Here is a 15,538-nt window from a genome sequence, read left to right on the forward strand (position 1 = left end):
CTAGTCTTCACAATTGCATGAGCCCATTCCTTAAAATAATTTCTCTCTCTACATATATACATCCTGTTGTCTCTGTTTCTCTGGAGAACCCTGACTAAAACACCTATGAATAACAATATATGGTTCACTCATAAGGAATCAAATACAATTGTTTAAAAGAACAACTCAAATCTGTATATTTTGATCTATAAAGACATTCGTTAAAAAAAAAATTCTACCTTGCTAACTATATGATTACATGTTTAGAGGATAAGCAAACTGAAACACACATGAGTGTCTCTATGTTGATGAGCACAGAGAATGATGTGAAGGGATACACACCAAGTTGTGACAATCACCCTGAGGGATGGTGATGGTGGCTGTGCAGCTGTTATTGGGGTAGGGAGGGATATTCACTTTTTCTTTCCATACTTTGTTATTGTTTGATTTTAGCTTGCATCATTTCTGTCATTAAAAAGATAATAAAGTAGATAAGTATAACATGAAAAGAAAAGAAGGAAAAAAAGATGACCCTTCAGTATCTGGTGAAGGTGTTAACACGTGTCAACTCCTAAGTATATTTCAGTATATTTGGCTCATAATGTAAACCTCTAACATTACTTTTAGCTTAAACACTGGTGTAAATATTCCTCATTATCGGGAGATTGTTAGTTCTCTCTAAACTTTTGTTTTCCCAGCTGGCCTTCACTTCTGTCTTATAACAACTTTGAGACATTTTCAAGATCATTTTATCCAACAAATTTTGGTATAAAGAACAAAATTAAATTTAAACCAGGTCATATAAAATCATAAGGGACACAACAAAAGCCAATTTCAGTAAACAATGCATTAAAGTTTATGTTTAAAAAATGAGGAAATGACAAATGAATTCAATACTTAGGAAAAATTCAAATAGTTTAAATATATAGTAGCACTTACACATATATATAGCAGCGATAAAAATAAAATACATAGGAATAAATTTAATCAAGGAGATAAAAGATTAGTACACTATAAACTAAGAGACATAGATGAAGTAAACAGAAGACAAAACTAAATGGAGAGATATTTTATGCTCATGGATTGGAAGAATGAATATTGTTTAAATGTCATTACTGTTCAAACAAATCTACAAATTCAACACACTCTCTATCAAAATTCTGATGTCTTTTTCACAGAAATATAAAAGCAATTTTGAAATGGGTATGGAGCCACAAAAAAACCCAAGTAGCCAAAGAGATCTAGAGAAATAAAAACAAAGCTGGAGATATTACATTCCTGATTTCAAACTATATTATAAAGATATAGTAATTAAAAATATAGTATTGGAATAAAAAGACACAAAAGTCAATGGAACAGACTAGAGAACCCAGAAATAAGCACACTGATATATGGTCAATTAAATTATGACAAAGGAGCCAGAACATGTGAGTAAAAAGATTGACTCCTCAATAAATAGTCTTGAGAAAATTCGATGACTACACACAGAGAAAAATGAAATTGGATCCCCATCTTATATCACTCAAAAAATTAAGTCAAAATTTAATAAATATTTAAATATAAGACCAGAAACAGTACAACTCCTAGAAGAACACATAGGGAAAGGCCTCACTGACATTGTTTTTAACAATGATTTTTTGTTTATGACACGAAGAGTACAAGCAGCAAAGCAAAAGTCAACAAGCATATCTACATCAAAATTAAAAGCTTCTGAACAGTGAAGGAAACCACCCACAAAATGAAAAGACAACCTAACTAATTGGAGAAACTATTTGTCAATCATATATATCCACTAAGGGGGTTAATATCTAAAATATATAAAGAACTCATACAAGTAAACATTAAAAAAAATCTTAGGGGCTGGCCTCGTGGCCGAGTGGTTAAGTTCGCGTGTTCCGCTGCAGGCGGCCCAGTGTTTCATTGGTTCGAATCCTGAGCGTGGACATGGCACTGCTCATCAAACCATGCTGAGGCAACATCTCACATGCCAAAACTAGAAGGACCCACAACGAAGAATATACAACTATGTGCCAGGGGCCTTTGGGGAGAAAAAGGAAAAAATAAAATCTTAAAAAATAAATATCTGATTAAAAATGGGTAGATTACCTGAATAGACATTTTTACAAAGAAAACATCCAAATGGCCAACAGGTATATGAAAATGTGCTCCACATCAGTAATCATCAGGCAAATGATAGTGAAACCCACATGAGACATCTCCTCACACTTGTTAGAATGGCTACTATCAAAAATACAAAGAAAGCAAGTGCTGGCAACGATGTGGAAAATCAGAACACTTGTACACTCTTGATGTGAATGCAAAACTGAATGTGGAATATATATAAATCCTTCCATTTGTGAAAACATGAATGGACTTTGAGGGCATTGTGCTATGTGAAATAAGTCAGACAGAGAAAGCCAAATAATGCATGGTCTCACTCAAGTGTGGAATTAAAAAAAGAACCTCATAGATACAGAGAACAGTTTGGTTGTTTCGAGAGGTGGGGGTGGGGGTTGGGAAAATGGGTACGAGTAGTCAAAAGTTACAAAACTCCAGTTATAAGATAAATGAGTTCTGAGGATATCATGTACAGCATGGTGTCCAATTTAACAGCAATATATTGTATATTTGAAAGTTGCCTTAAGAGAGTTGATCTTAAAAGTTTTCATCACAAGAAAAAAATGTGATTGAGACATTAGATTAATTTTGTACTTTCCACATTACTGCATTAGAAAGTTACTAAATTTTCCAATACTACATAACAAAGTTTACACTTACTTCAGTTCCAACAAGATTTTTCTCAGGTTCTTACAAGCCCATACTGGCAGTTTTATCCAACACCATGAGATTTCTATTGATAATTTATCAGATATATTACATTTTCACTCACCGGCACCTCAAAGCCTACCATTTACTATCGAGGACATGCTCACATTTTAACTTTTTGTTGTAATGCCATGATCCCACTACCAGGTACTGAATCTTTTCCAAATATAAACTCATACTTAATGAATGTCTTCAAACATTTTAGGATTTTTGTTTATTATCTTAGATTTTATGAGGATCAGGAAACCAGGAGCTTATCTGAGTGCACCTGTCTCAAGATATCTTATGGGTTTACAATCAAGTTGTCAGCTGCGTTCTTATCTGAAGCCTCTAGTGGAGTAACCTGAGGGATTTGCTCCTGAGTTCACTCACATGGTTGTTGTCAGGTACCAGGACCTTGCTACATGGCACTGTACACAGGGCTACCTCACATCACGGCAGCAGGTTGTATCAGGACCAGCACACAAGAGAATAAGAGAAGTGTATGACAAGGTACCAAAGGAAGGAACCATATTCTTTTTAATGCTTAATATCACAAGTGACATCTCATCGTTTATCATGTTTGATAAGAGAAAGTCAATAGGTCCAGGCCCCACTTAAGGGAGGGGATAACACAAGGGCATAAATAGGAATACATGAGGATCATCGGGGGACATATGAGATTTTGCGTAGTGTATCTTCCTTCCTGAAACAATCAGGAAATTTCAGCCAAAGTATAGTTTTAAAAAATTTCAAGAGACTGAATAATGTGCAATGAAGGATAAAGATCCCTGAGAGACAGGAAACAGATGAGGTAAGTCCCACAGTTCCCTGAGCTTACTGTCTCCAGCAGCTTTTTAGGCTGTGGCACAGGTAAGTGGAACCTTGGCAGAGTCCACTAAAATCACGAGTTGAGGAGATGGACATGGCATTCCTGGGAGAGTAAGTTGGCTATCTTTGCTTGATAAAATCCAAAATAGTAGTAGTCTACAAAGAAAGAAACCTGAAAATCTGCAAAGAATTGCCCTCAAGTTTTCAGCAGAGCACTGTCCTGCATGTGCATGGGAGGAAACTGCCAAAGACCCATAAAAGTACTATCTAAAAGGATTAAAGGGAATAGTGTCAGATGCTCACACAGGGGAGAACCATGGTTGTACCTAACAATTAGAATGGAATACCTCAGAGTTCAGAATACAATGGGTAGAGTATTCAGGAGAGATTTGTCTCAGGAAAAACACTGTTCCAGTCTTGCCCATAAATCTTAAAGGAAGATCTTAAAGCAATAAAGTGATTCCAAACAACTAAACTGTGAATTTGAACAATGCTTGGATATATTTATAGGAATGTAAAATAACCAAACTAAAAAGGTAAAGTTAACAATATCTGGAATCTGATCAAGGAGGACCAGGCAGGCAACCAGCAGGAAAATTCAACACACAATGAGGAGAAAAAACAATCAGTAAAAACGACTTAAGACAGAAGCAGATAATACAGATAGAAGGCAAGAAATCAGAAACAATTGTATTAACTATTTTTCATATGTTCAAAATGCTAAGTAGAGGTATGAAGGATATAAAGAACCCAAATGAAACTTCTACAAATAAAAAATATACAATCATGTAAGATGAAAATTACATGAGATGGTATTAATGACAGACTAGACATAGTAAATAAGAAAGATGGTGAACTTGAAGATGTAGCAATAGAAAATATCCAAAATGAGGTTCAGAAAGAAAATGGGAACAGTGAGTTGGAGGACATGTGAAAACGGTGATCAATACATGTAATTGATGTATCCAAGAAAGAAAATTTAGTGTGGACAGGAATAAATATCTGAAGTTATAATGGCCATTTTATTTTCAAAGTTTAAAAAAACTCTATAAAGCCACAAATCCAAGAAGCTCAACAATCCTCAAGCACAAGGAACATGAAGAAAATTATGTCAGAGTTGACCAAATAAAATTGATTTAAAATCAGTGTTAAAGAGAAAATAGTGAAAGCAATCTTAAAGAGAAAATAACATTATATACAGAGAAGCAAAGGTAAAGATACCACAGCGTTCTCACTGGAAAGAATGCAACAGAGAAAACAATGTGAAACAATACCTTCATATTACTAAAATGTTTAAAAAGTCAGTATAGAAGAGTGCTAGCTGCGCACGTGATTCAGCACAACGTTATTTCAGTGATGTGAACGTGTTCACCATACTGTTCTGCCTGTAGTCCAGTCTAAAAGATGCAGCTTTAAAAGAAATTCTTAGGAATGCTGGTTTCCTTGGCCATTCCAAACAGAGTTATTTCATTGAAGTCCAACTACAGGTATTTCATAGATGTCCTTTGTTGGACTGAGGAAGTTCCATCAATTCCTAGTTTTCTGAGAAATTGAATCTGCAATGGATAATGGATTATGTCAAAAGCTTTTGGTGTATCAATTGAAATAATCACGCAATTTCTCTTTTTTTAGTTTTCTACTATTTGGTCTCGTTAATTAAAAACTAAACTTTTTTTAGTTTCCATTTTTAGTTTGCTGTATCAGCAGTTCAGTGTGGGGAACTGCTGCCCTCTGAAGATGGCCTGCTGGGCTGTGGCAGCCCCTGTTACACAGATCTGGAAGTCCTGGATGCCTGCGGACAAGAGCACTGTAGGCAATTTCACATGCATGTGCCACACTGATAGGGCATCCAGGCTTCCTGGGATCAGACTGTCAGTTTGGACAATATAGGGACAATCTGGGCTTAAGTTGGGGGTCTCTGGACCTATCCTGGGCTGCCAGGGTCTATCTGGCTCCAAAACTGTTAGTAACTCCTCTGAAGCCATCTCTCCCAGTCTCTCAGAATTCATTATGGGCCTCAGCAGGGCTCCAAGGAATAGGAAACAGCTAGGAATCATGATTGCCAGACAGAACCCAGAAAAAAAGGACAACAAGGGCTTATCTCCTCTGAGGATAATTACAATTCGAACTTTCTCATAAAAGGCTTAAGGAAAACCCCTTGCCCAAGGATAATTCCTGGTGGGGTGAGGCGGGACATATCCAACAGGTCTAGAGGCATGACAGATGGAATTATTTGTGTGTGAACTGTACGTGCTCAGGCCAGTGTGACTCAGCATCCAGGCTCCATGTGATATTTCAAGGAGCCTGGACATGTAGGGACAGTCCAGGAAAGAAAAATGGACTCCAGGGAGACACCACACACTTCCAAGGTTCAGCCCATTCCAAAAAAGAGAAGCCTATTCCTCTGAAGCCAGATTTACATAAATTCCTGTACCATCCTGGGCAGTTCCCAGGAACAGCTCATGAGAAATACCTGGGAGATCTCATACCCACAGAAGCCCTGTGTATCTTCCTGACCCAGGACTATAAAGAGTCTGGCTGAAACTACCTTCCCTGCTCCACATCAGGACTGCAGTGTGGGAACCACTGGCCACAAGATGATGGCCTGCTGGGCTGGCACAGCACTGGTTTCAAAGGACTTGAAGACCTCGATGCTTTAAGGCAAGTGGAAGACAACTGCACATGAGCATTCTGCACTGATCATGCACTGAGCATCCCTGGCATTGGTCCCCAGGGCCTGAGCCCTGCAGGGATAGTGCAGGACACAGATGGGGCATTCTGAAAGACACTGCAAGCTCCAGGGCCCATCTGGCTTTAAAGCAGAGTTACTAACTCTCCTGAAGCCAGATCTTGCAGGATCACAGAATCATTCTAGTCCTGAACAGGTCTCTAAATGATGGGAGACATTTGGGAGTCATGAAGCCAGACAGGCCTCAGAAAAAAAGGACTGCAGGGTCTTATGAGGTCTCACCGTAATCACAATTCAAAACTCTTCATCAGTGTCACAATGCAGGAAACTGCTCACCAGTATAATGCCTAGAAGGCTAGGGCAGAGCCTATCAAACAGGCCTGATGGGCCTGATGACTTAGGACAGGTGCTTGGCAAAATTGTCCATGCATGTCCTGGCATGTCTCAGCAACCATGCTCCATGGGATAATTCCCTGTGTCCCATCCATGTAGAGACAGACAGGGGGAATGGTGGGGGCTCTTCACTCTGCCAAGGTTAAAACTATTTCAAAAAAGAAATAACTGTTCCACTTAAACCAGATATGATGGCAAATACTTAAACTGGACATTCCAGGCAGTGCTGGAGAACAGCTCGTGTGAAAGACGTGGTAGACCTCACTCCCACACAGGCCCTGTGTATCTTCCTGACACAAAGTCATAAAAGGTCTGGCTGAAACAACATTTCTTGCTCTGCATCACAAGTGCATTTGGGACGAAACGCTAGCCCCAGGAAGATGGCCTGCTGGGCCAAAGAGGACCCTTTTTCACAGGCCTAGATTTCCTGGATCCCTGAAGGCAGGTACTTTGGGAGCCAGCTGCGCAGCACACACTGCACTGACTAGACATCTAGGTTCCCTGGTGAAGGGAAATGGAAGTATCATGGACAGTCACACCAGAGCAGTTTCCAGGCAGATGTGACTCAGCATGTCAACTGCAGGCAGCACCTGCACCAACCATGTGTGTAAACACCTTGTGTAACCTGCATAATGTAAACCTTGTATGTCATCTGCTGGCTGTGTGCCACTTTTGTCGAATGGTCACATAAAAGTGGCCACAAGGGGAGCTGCTGTGCTCCCACCATCTGTTTGCCAGGCCCAAGTGAATAAAAGTATATCTGCTTCACCATTGGCTGTGTGCACATTTTTTCAATCCCCCGAAGCCCCGTGGTAGCATCCTTGGCTGTTTTTCTCCTGCATACACCTGGTTTCAGTCCCTGGGCCTGCACTGTATAAGGACAGTCTGGACCATGGGCGGGGTCTGATGGGGGACACCCAGGGCTGTCAGGCACAAAAGCAGAGCTACTTGTTCCCCTGAGGCCACATCTCATGGCATCTTGCAGCCAGATCTCAGGGGTTCTCAGAAGCCATTCCAGGCCTGAACCAGGCTCCAAAGGGCTGAGAGACAGCTTGGAATCATGATGACCAGAGAGGATCCAGGGAAAAAGTGCAACAGGGCCTTATGGGGTCAGAGGGTAACCACAATTCAAACATTCTAATCATATGTGTGATTTGTTGGAACACTAGCCCCAGAATAATGTCTGCTTGCCTATGGCAGTCTCAGGCCAGCAGACCTCGAAGACCTGATAACTGGGGCCAGGTGCTAAGGTGCAAACTGTGCATATGTGGGTCAGTCTGCCACAGCATTCAGAAACCTGGGATCTTTCTCCAAGTCCTGGTCATCTAGGGAAAGACTGAGCAAGAGATAGGGACTTTTGGGGAACACTCTGCACTGATGAGATCCAGCCCATTCAAAAATAGTCATGCATGTTTCCTGAAGCCAGAACTCATGGGAGTTTCTTCGCCGTGCCATCCCTAGCTGTGCCAACAACAGCTCATTAGAAATACCTAGGAGAACTCACTCCCACAGAGGCCTGTGTATCTTTCTGGCACAGGGTCACAAGGGGTCTTGGTGAAATGAGCTTTCCTGGACTGCATGAGGAATGTAGAGCAAGGAGTCACAGGCCCCAGGAAGATGGCTGTGGGACTGGAGTGGCCCCCGTTAAATGGGTATAGAAGTACTGGATTGCTGAAGGCAGGTGCTCTGGGAGCCAACTGGGCATGCACATTCTGCCCTGACTATGCTTCCAAGTTCCCTGGTATTAGTTCCTGCATCTGGGCCATGTAGGGATAGTCTGGGCCACACATGGAGCTTCTGGGGGACACCTGAGATGCCAAGTTCCACCTGGCTCCACAGCATAATACTGGTTTCACTACTGCCATATCTGATAGGATCTCTAAAGCCATTCCAGGCCTGACCATGGTTCCAAAAGATGGGAGACAGCTGAGAATCATGATTGACAGAAAAACTGCAGGAAAAAGGACATCAGGGCCTTATCCTATCCTAGGGTAATCACAATTAAACCTCCTCATCAATGGCACAGTTTGGGAAACTGCTGGCCCCAGGAAAATGCCTGGTGGTTGGGGCAGGCCCTATGAAATGGGTGTAGAGGGACTGATGACTGAGGGCAGGAGCTCAGCTGTGAACTGTGTGTGCTGGCTGGGCATGACACAGCATCCAGGCTTCCTGGGATCTTACCCCATCTTCTGACCATGTAGGGACAGACTGGGACAGAATTAGGGACTTTTAGGGGACACCACACACTGTTGATGTTCAGCCCATTTCAAAAGAGAAATTCCTGCTTTCCTGAAGCCAGATTTCATAGGATTCCTTAGCCTTGCTAACCTGGGCAGTGCTGGGGAACAGCTCATGTGAAACACCTGGGAGACCTCACTCCCACAGAGGCCCTGTGTATTTTCCTGGAACACAGCACTAAGGGTGCTGGCTGAAATGGCCTTCCCCATTCTGCCTGAGGCCTGAAGTATGGGGAATCACTGGCCCCAGAGAGATGGCAAAGCTGGGTTTGGTCGGCAACCAATTCACAGACCTAGAAGTTCTGAATGCCTGAAGGCAGATGCTTTGGGAGCCAACTGCATGTTCGTGTACAGCACTCACTATGCCACCTGGAGCCCTGGTGTCAGCTTCTGGATCTGGACCATGTAGGGATAGTCTGGGACACAGGCAGGGCATTCTGGAGGGCAACCCAAGCCAGGAAACATTTGGTTCCAAGCAGAGTTACTAATTCCTCTAAAGCCCAAACTCACAGAATCTTGGAGCCATTCTGGGCCTGGTCAGGATTCCAAGGGATGGGAGACAGCTGAGAACCATGGTTTCTAGACATGCCCCAGGGAAAAAGGACAGGAGGGGTGTATAGGGTCTGAGGTTAACCACAGTTCACCTTCTTCATCAGTGGTGCAATGCATGGAAAAAATGCCTGGTGGCTAGGCAAGTCACTATCCAACAGGCCCAGAGGGCTTGATGACAGATGACAGGTACTCTAGTGCTAACTGCATATGCACATCTCAACGTGACTCAGCATCCAGCCTCCCAGGGATCTTTCACTGGTCCTGGCTGATCTAGATAGATCATGTAAGGACAGATCAGGTCATAGGTAGGGACTTGTGGAGGGCATGCCTTGCTGCAAATGTCTAGCCCATCCTAACAAAAGGCTATTCTAAAAAAAAAAAAAGCCAGAAAACACAGGAAATCCTTAGTCTTGCCATTCAGGGCAGTGCTGTGAAAATCTCGTGAAAACACGTGGTAGACCTCACACCCAGAGAAGCCATGTGTATCTTCCCAAAACAGGGCCAAAAAGGATCTATCTAAAACAAGCTTCACAGCTCTGCATCAGGACTACTGAGGGGGAAATTGGGGCCCCAGGAAGATGGCCTGCAGAGCTGGGTCAGCCTCTGTTTTACAGGCCTGGAAGTCCTTGATGCATGAAGGTATATGCTTTGGGAACCACAGGTATACGTGCATGCCACACTGTCTATTTAACCCACTTACCTGGTGTTGGTCCACAGACCTGAGCCATGTACAGATAGTCTAGGATGCAGGTGGGTCCTTCTGGTGGACACTTGAGCTGCTAGGGGATGTCTCCAAAGCAGGGTTACCAATTCCCCAGAAGCCGGAATTGAGGAGGACTCAGAGCCAAGATCTTGCTTGATCTCAGAAGCCATTCCAGCCCTGACCAGGGCTCCAAGAGACGTGAGACAGCTTGGAATCACGATTTCTAAAGTGGTCCCAGAGAAAATGGACAGCAGGATGTTATCGTGTCTGAAGGTAACCACAATTCAAAGTTCCTGATCAGTAGTGCAATGCAAGCTACTGCTGGCCCCAGGATATGCAAATTGTTCCAACAACATGTAAAAAAAATGCAAATCTTTCTGTTTTGAATTGGTTTGACATTAGCTAAAATAAATTTTCCATATTTATGTGGCCCTATTTCTGCATTCTAATCTCAAAATGTGTGTGTCAATCCATTTGCCAAAGCTGTGCTATCTTGATTACTGAACTCTACAGTAAGTCTTAGAAGAGTTTTTTCAACTTCATACATATTTAAAAATTATTTTATCCAGTTGATTTGCTTTTTTATATAAATTTTAATTTATTTCTAAAGCTTTATTGGCATTTAAGATATATTATCTTTGTAACTTTCAAGTATATAATACAGTATTATTAACTAAAATTACCATGCTGTGCATTAGATACCCAGAACTTAATTACCTTATAACCAGAAGTGTGTACTCATTAACAAACATCTTCCCATTTCTCTCACCCCCAGCTCCTGGTAACCACCACTCTACTCTCTCGTTCTATGAATTCAACTTTTCTAGATTCCACATATAATAATATACAGTATTTGTTTTTGTCTGGCATATTTCATTTAGCATACTCCTCTCAATATTAATCCATGTTGTCATAAATGGAAGAATTTCCTTTTTTCTCATGGCTAAATAAAATTCCATTGTGTGTGTGTATATATATAAGCCACATATATAAGTCATATTTTCTTTATTAATGCATTTGTTGCTTTTAAATCTTGGCTATCAGGAACGATGTTGCAATGGATATGAGCTTGTAGATATCTCTTTGAGGTCCTGTTTTAATTTCCTTTGGATATATTCCTAGAAGTGAGATTGCAGGATCGTGTGGTAATTCTACTTTTAAGTTTTTGATGAAGCTCCATACTATTTTCCAGAGTGTTTGTACCAATTTACATTCTCACGAAAAGTGCTCAAAGGTACCCTCTTCTTCACATCCTCACCAACAATTATCTCTTGTCTGTTTGATGATAGGCATTCTAACAGTTGTGAGGTGATATCTCATTGGGGTTTTGATGTTTATTTCCCTGATGGTTAGAGACGTCAAGCTCCTGTTCATGTACCTGTTGGCCATATGCATATCATCTTTAGAAAAATATCTGCTCAGTTCCTCTGCCCACTTATTAATCAATTTTTTACTATCGAGTTGTGTAATATTTTATTTATATTGGATATTAACACAATATCAAATATATGGATTGCAAATACTCTCTCCCATTCTGTAAGTTGCCTTAGAAACAGGTTGTTTATATTTACCAAAAATCATATTGATATTTTAATTGGAATTATTTTAAATATATAGGTCAAATTGTTAAATTTGAAATATTTACTATGTTGGTCCTTCCAATCCATGAACACAATTGTCGCTATATTTATTTAGATCTTCGTTGACTTCTTTCAATAATGTGTTCTATTTTCAGCACAGAGGTCCTGAACACATTTTCTTAGGTCTTTGCTGAAGTATTTTATTCTTTTGAAGCTCCTGTAAATACATTTATACACATACATATATATTTACATATGTACATATCTAATTGCTTTCAAATTGTATATTACTAATATATAGACATATGATTGATTTTTGCATATTTACCTTATATCCTATGACCTTGATAAACTCATTTATTAATTTTATGTGTCTCTTTTTAATTCTTGGATTTTCTATACTGACATTCATGTTGTATTAAAATAGGACATTTTTCTCTATTTCCAATTTGGATAGAGTCTTCTACTACTTGTTCTACTTATTGGGGGTTTTGTTTGTTTGCTTGATTTTAATGTTTGAGTATTTTCTGTAAGATCTTTAGTAATGTTCACTTTTTACCCCAAGCTTTACTGAGGTATAGTTGATAGATAAATATTATGTGTATTTAGTTTGTACAATATTATGTTTTGACTTATATATGCATTGTGAAGTGATTACCAAAATCTAGCTAATCAACATAACTGTCACGTCACAATTACACTTTTCTTTGTGGTGAGAACTTTTGAGATCTACTCCTACCAAATTTCAAGTATAAAATAACGTGTTATTAACCATAGTCGCCATTCTGTACATTAGTAATAGCCATGATTTACTTCCTGATATTGGTAATTTGTGCTTTCTCTCTCTCTCTTTTTTCTTGACCAATTTTTCTATGGGCTATTGACATTGTTAAACTTTTCAAAGAACTAATATTTAGATCTGTTTTCCATTACAGACCTGCATGATATTTATTAATTTATCCTTTTATTTAATTATTTACTCTCTTCTACTTTTTAGAATTACTTTGCTCCTCTTACACCTTCCTGGAATGTCACTTGGATCGTTCATTTTCAAATGTTTTTCTCCTTCAACGTACACTTTGGAAGCTATAAATCTTTCTCTGCACTATTTTGGCAGCATATCATAAATTTGGATATGTTTACTTTTCATTATATTTCTGTTTAAAATACTGTATCAATTTTATTTCTTATTCTTTTTACCCAATTCTTTTTGTGTGTGTGTGAGGAAGATTAGCCCTGAACTAACATCCATGCCATTCTTCCTCCATGTTGTATGTGGAATGCCTCCACAGTATGGCTGATGAGTGGAGTAGGTCTGCACCTGGGATCTGAACCCACAAACCCCAGCCCACTGAAGCAGAGCGTGTGGAAATTTAACCACTTGGTCATGTGGCCTGCCCCCACATTTGATCCAGTTCTTGCTCTTGAATTGTGCTATTTTGTTTCTATACTATTGGGAAATTTTTAGTTATGCGCTGTCTTGGATATTTGGTTTGTTTCTATGTGATTAGGAAGGTATATAGTTTAAATGCTTTAGAATTTGCTGAGTGTTAGCATATTATTCTGGCTAAACATTGAGTTGTTAAATGTTCTATGTGCAGTTGATAAAAATACACTGTGCACTGTTCTAGAAATATTAATTACTTTAACTTTTCAAAAGAGTAGTTTAATCACAATCTTTACGAAGTTTTTATTTGGTATTTCAGTTTGTTACTGAAAGAAGAATGTAAATATCTCCACATATGTTTGTGGATTTCACTTTTTTCTTTTAGTTTTGTCAGTTTCATCCATTTCATATCGTGAATTATGCAATTAATTGAGTAGGAATTGGCAATTTCTTTATCTTCACACTAAATTAAATCTTTCTCAATCTAAAATGACTCTTTTTATTTCTAGCAATACTTTACCTGATGATAAAGTAATAAAGATTTTCTTTCCTGCTATATATTTTTTAGTTCTCTACCTTCACATCAACTTTGGTTTTATACATAAATTGGGTTTATTGTAAAAAGTAAATAGTCTATCTTGCGTTCAACAATATCATATTGACATTCCAATAACCTTTTATTTTAACTGGAGTGTTTATTTCATTTATAAGTATTGTAATATCTGACATAGTTGTATCAGTATTGTCTAGCATTCTGTTATTTCTTTTCTGTTTGTGCTTTTTTTGTTCTGTGTGTTTTATTGTCTTTTTTTAAGTAATATGGTTGTAGTTTTATTATTTCCTTTTTTAGCTTTTAGTTTTCTGTCATTATATCATTGAGTACCTTTTTTGTGGTTAGCCTAGAAATTTCAAAATGAATCATTGACTTAAGGCACTCAATTTTAAATTAATACTTTTATTATATACAAATTGATGTAAAGTATTACTATAACTCAGTTTCATTTTGAATTTCATTATTTTTTATATTGTAGCATATGTTTCACTTCTACATGTGTCATGATCATGATTCCTGCAGGGCACATCAATATGCTGCAGCTGTCTGTGGGAAGTTCTGACTTGGGTGACCTCATTTTCTGTTTGTGCTCTTCTAATTACTGTAACTGTTGTCAAAAACTGGTTCCCCAAATATCACCAAAAGAACTAGTCAATAAGACAGAACTTTTTTTATTGCTTAAGACAGCAAGAGAGCAATCCATCTTTCCAAACTTGGCAGAATCTTCTTAGTTAATGTGAGAATTTGTTGAGAATTCTGTTTGACTTTAGGTGAATCTTTCAAATGTGGCATGGGGGACCTCATTAGGATAAAGATCACCATACAATAATCTCAGAGTAGTAGAAATAGCAAGATGAAGATTTTGAATAAAGGGAGTGAAAGAATCTTAGACTTAAACTGTGTTTATGTTTTCCATTGAAGAATTGATGGGTTTAGGGGGAAATTTCTATAATATAATAAAACCATTGGACTGGACAGGAGACTCCTGGAAGAATAAAGTCATAATAATGAAATCAGAAGAATAACAAAACCATGCTAATGAAAACAGTAAGAGGTGCCCTCAGTTCTTAGTGTCCATACTGAGTGTGGGATAGACTGTTTAAATTCTCATTCCTAAACCACTTGATTTTATTTTGCCAATAATTTCTAACAAATTTACTTCAAAAACAATATACTTTCATGTTCAAAACCATGAAATTGTGCATTACAATTATCTATAATAAACATGAATTTGCAGTAAATGACGTATTTTTTACTGAACTTCTTTTGTCTCTGTTTTTGATGCATTTCTGTGTATTCTTCATTTTATATTCTTATTTTGACTATTATATGAAGTTGAAATTGTTATATATTTTAAATTAAAATAAATTACTCAAAATTGTAGTTGTAAATAAAGAGTATTTAAGTTTTATATTTTCTTCATATGCATATAATTAACAAGTCAGTGACTACTAGATTACACTAGAATAACAGATCATTGCCTCTTTCAACTCCATGGGCCTAATATGCAGTTCAACATGGATGAATCTCAAATCCATTTTTCTCAGGGAAAGTGCCAAACTCAAAAGTCTATGACCATACAATTCCATTTAGGAAACATTTTCTAAAAGGTAGACTATAGGGAGAAGGATTTATTGGTTAAATTATTTTGTGTTTTCTGTGTGGTAGATTTTTAATGAATTCATGGAAAAGAAAGCAGAAAATAATGACTACAAAAACAGCTGTACACTGTAGACTTGATCCTGAAAATGGATTATATCCAAAATGAGTTTTTAAAATTTTTTATTGCAGGAACATTGGATTGTAACATAACATAGCTTTCAGATGTA

General features: G+C 38.5%; 1 protein-coding gene across 3 annotated transcripts in view; it reads right to left on the reverse strand.

Moving 5' to 3' along the window:
- The window catches only part of LOC138915005 (olfactory receptor 2T1-like), a 60,846-nt gene that overhangs the window by 40,460 nt on the left and 4,848 nt on the right, over positions 1-15,538 (reverse strand). The window contains exons 1-2 of one of the 3 annotated variants that reach the window (XM_070248121.1): positions 11,835-11,986; positions 10,187-10,412 (exon numbers count right to left, since the gene is read on the reverse strand). The exons of 1 other annotated variant lie outside the window; for it this stretch is intronic. The gene's annotated coding sequence lies outside the window, so the exon portion shown is untranslated. Of the gene's footprint in view, positions 1-10,186; positions 10,413-11,834; positions 11,987-15,538 lie in introns of those variants that run through there. One more of the 3 variants, XM_070248119.1, reaches the window with a different exon arrangement.

Source organism: Equus caballus, chromosome 23, assembly GCF_041296265.1.
Source record: "Equus caballus isolate H_3958 breed thoroughbred chromosome 23, TB-T2T, whole genome shotgun sequence".
In the NCBI taxonomy this organism is placed as follows: domain Eukaryota; kingdom Metazoa; phylum Chordata; class Mammalia; order Perissodactyla; family Equidae; genus Equus; species Equus caballus.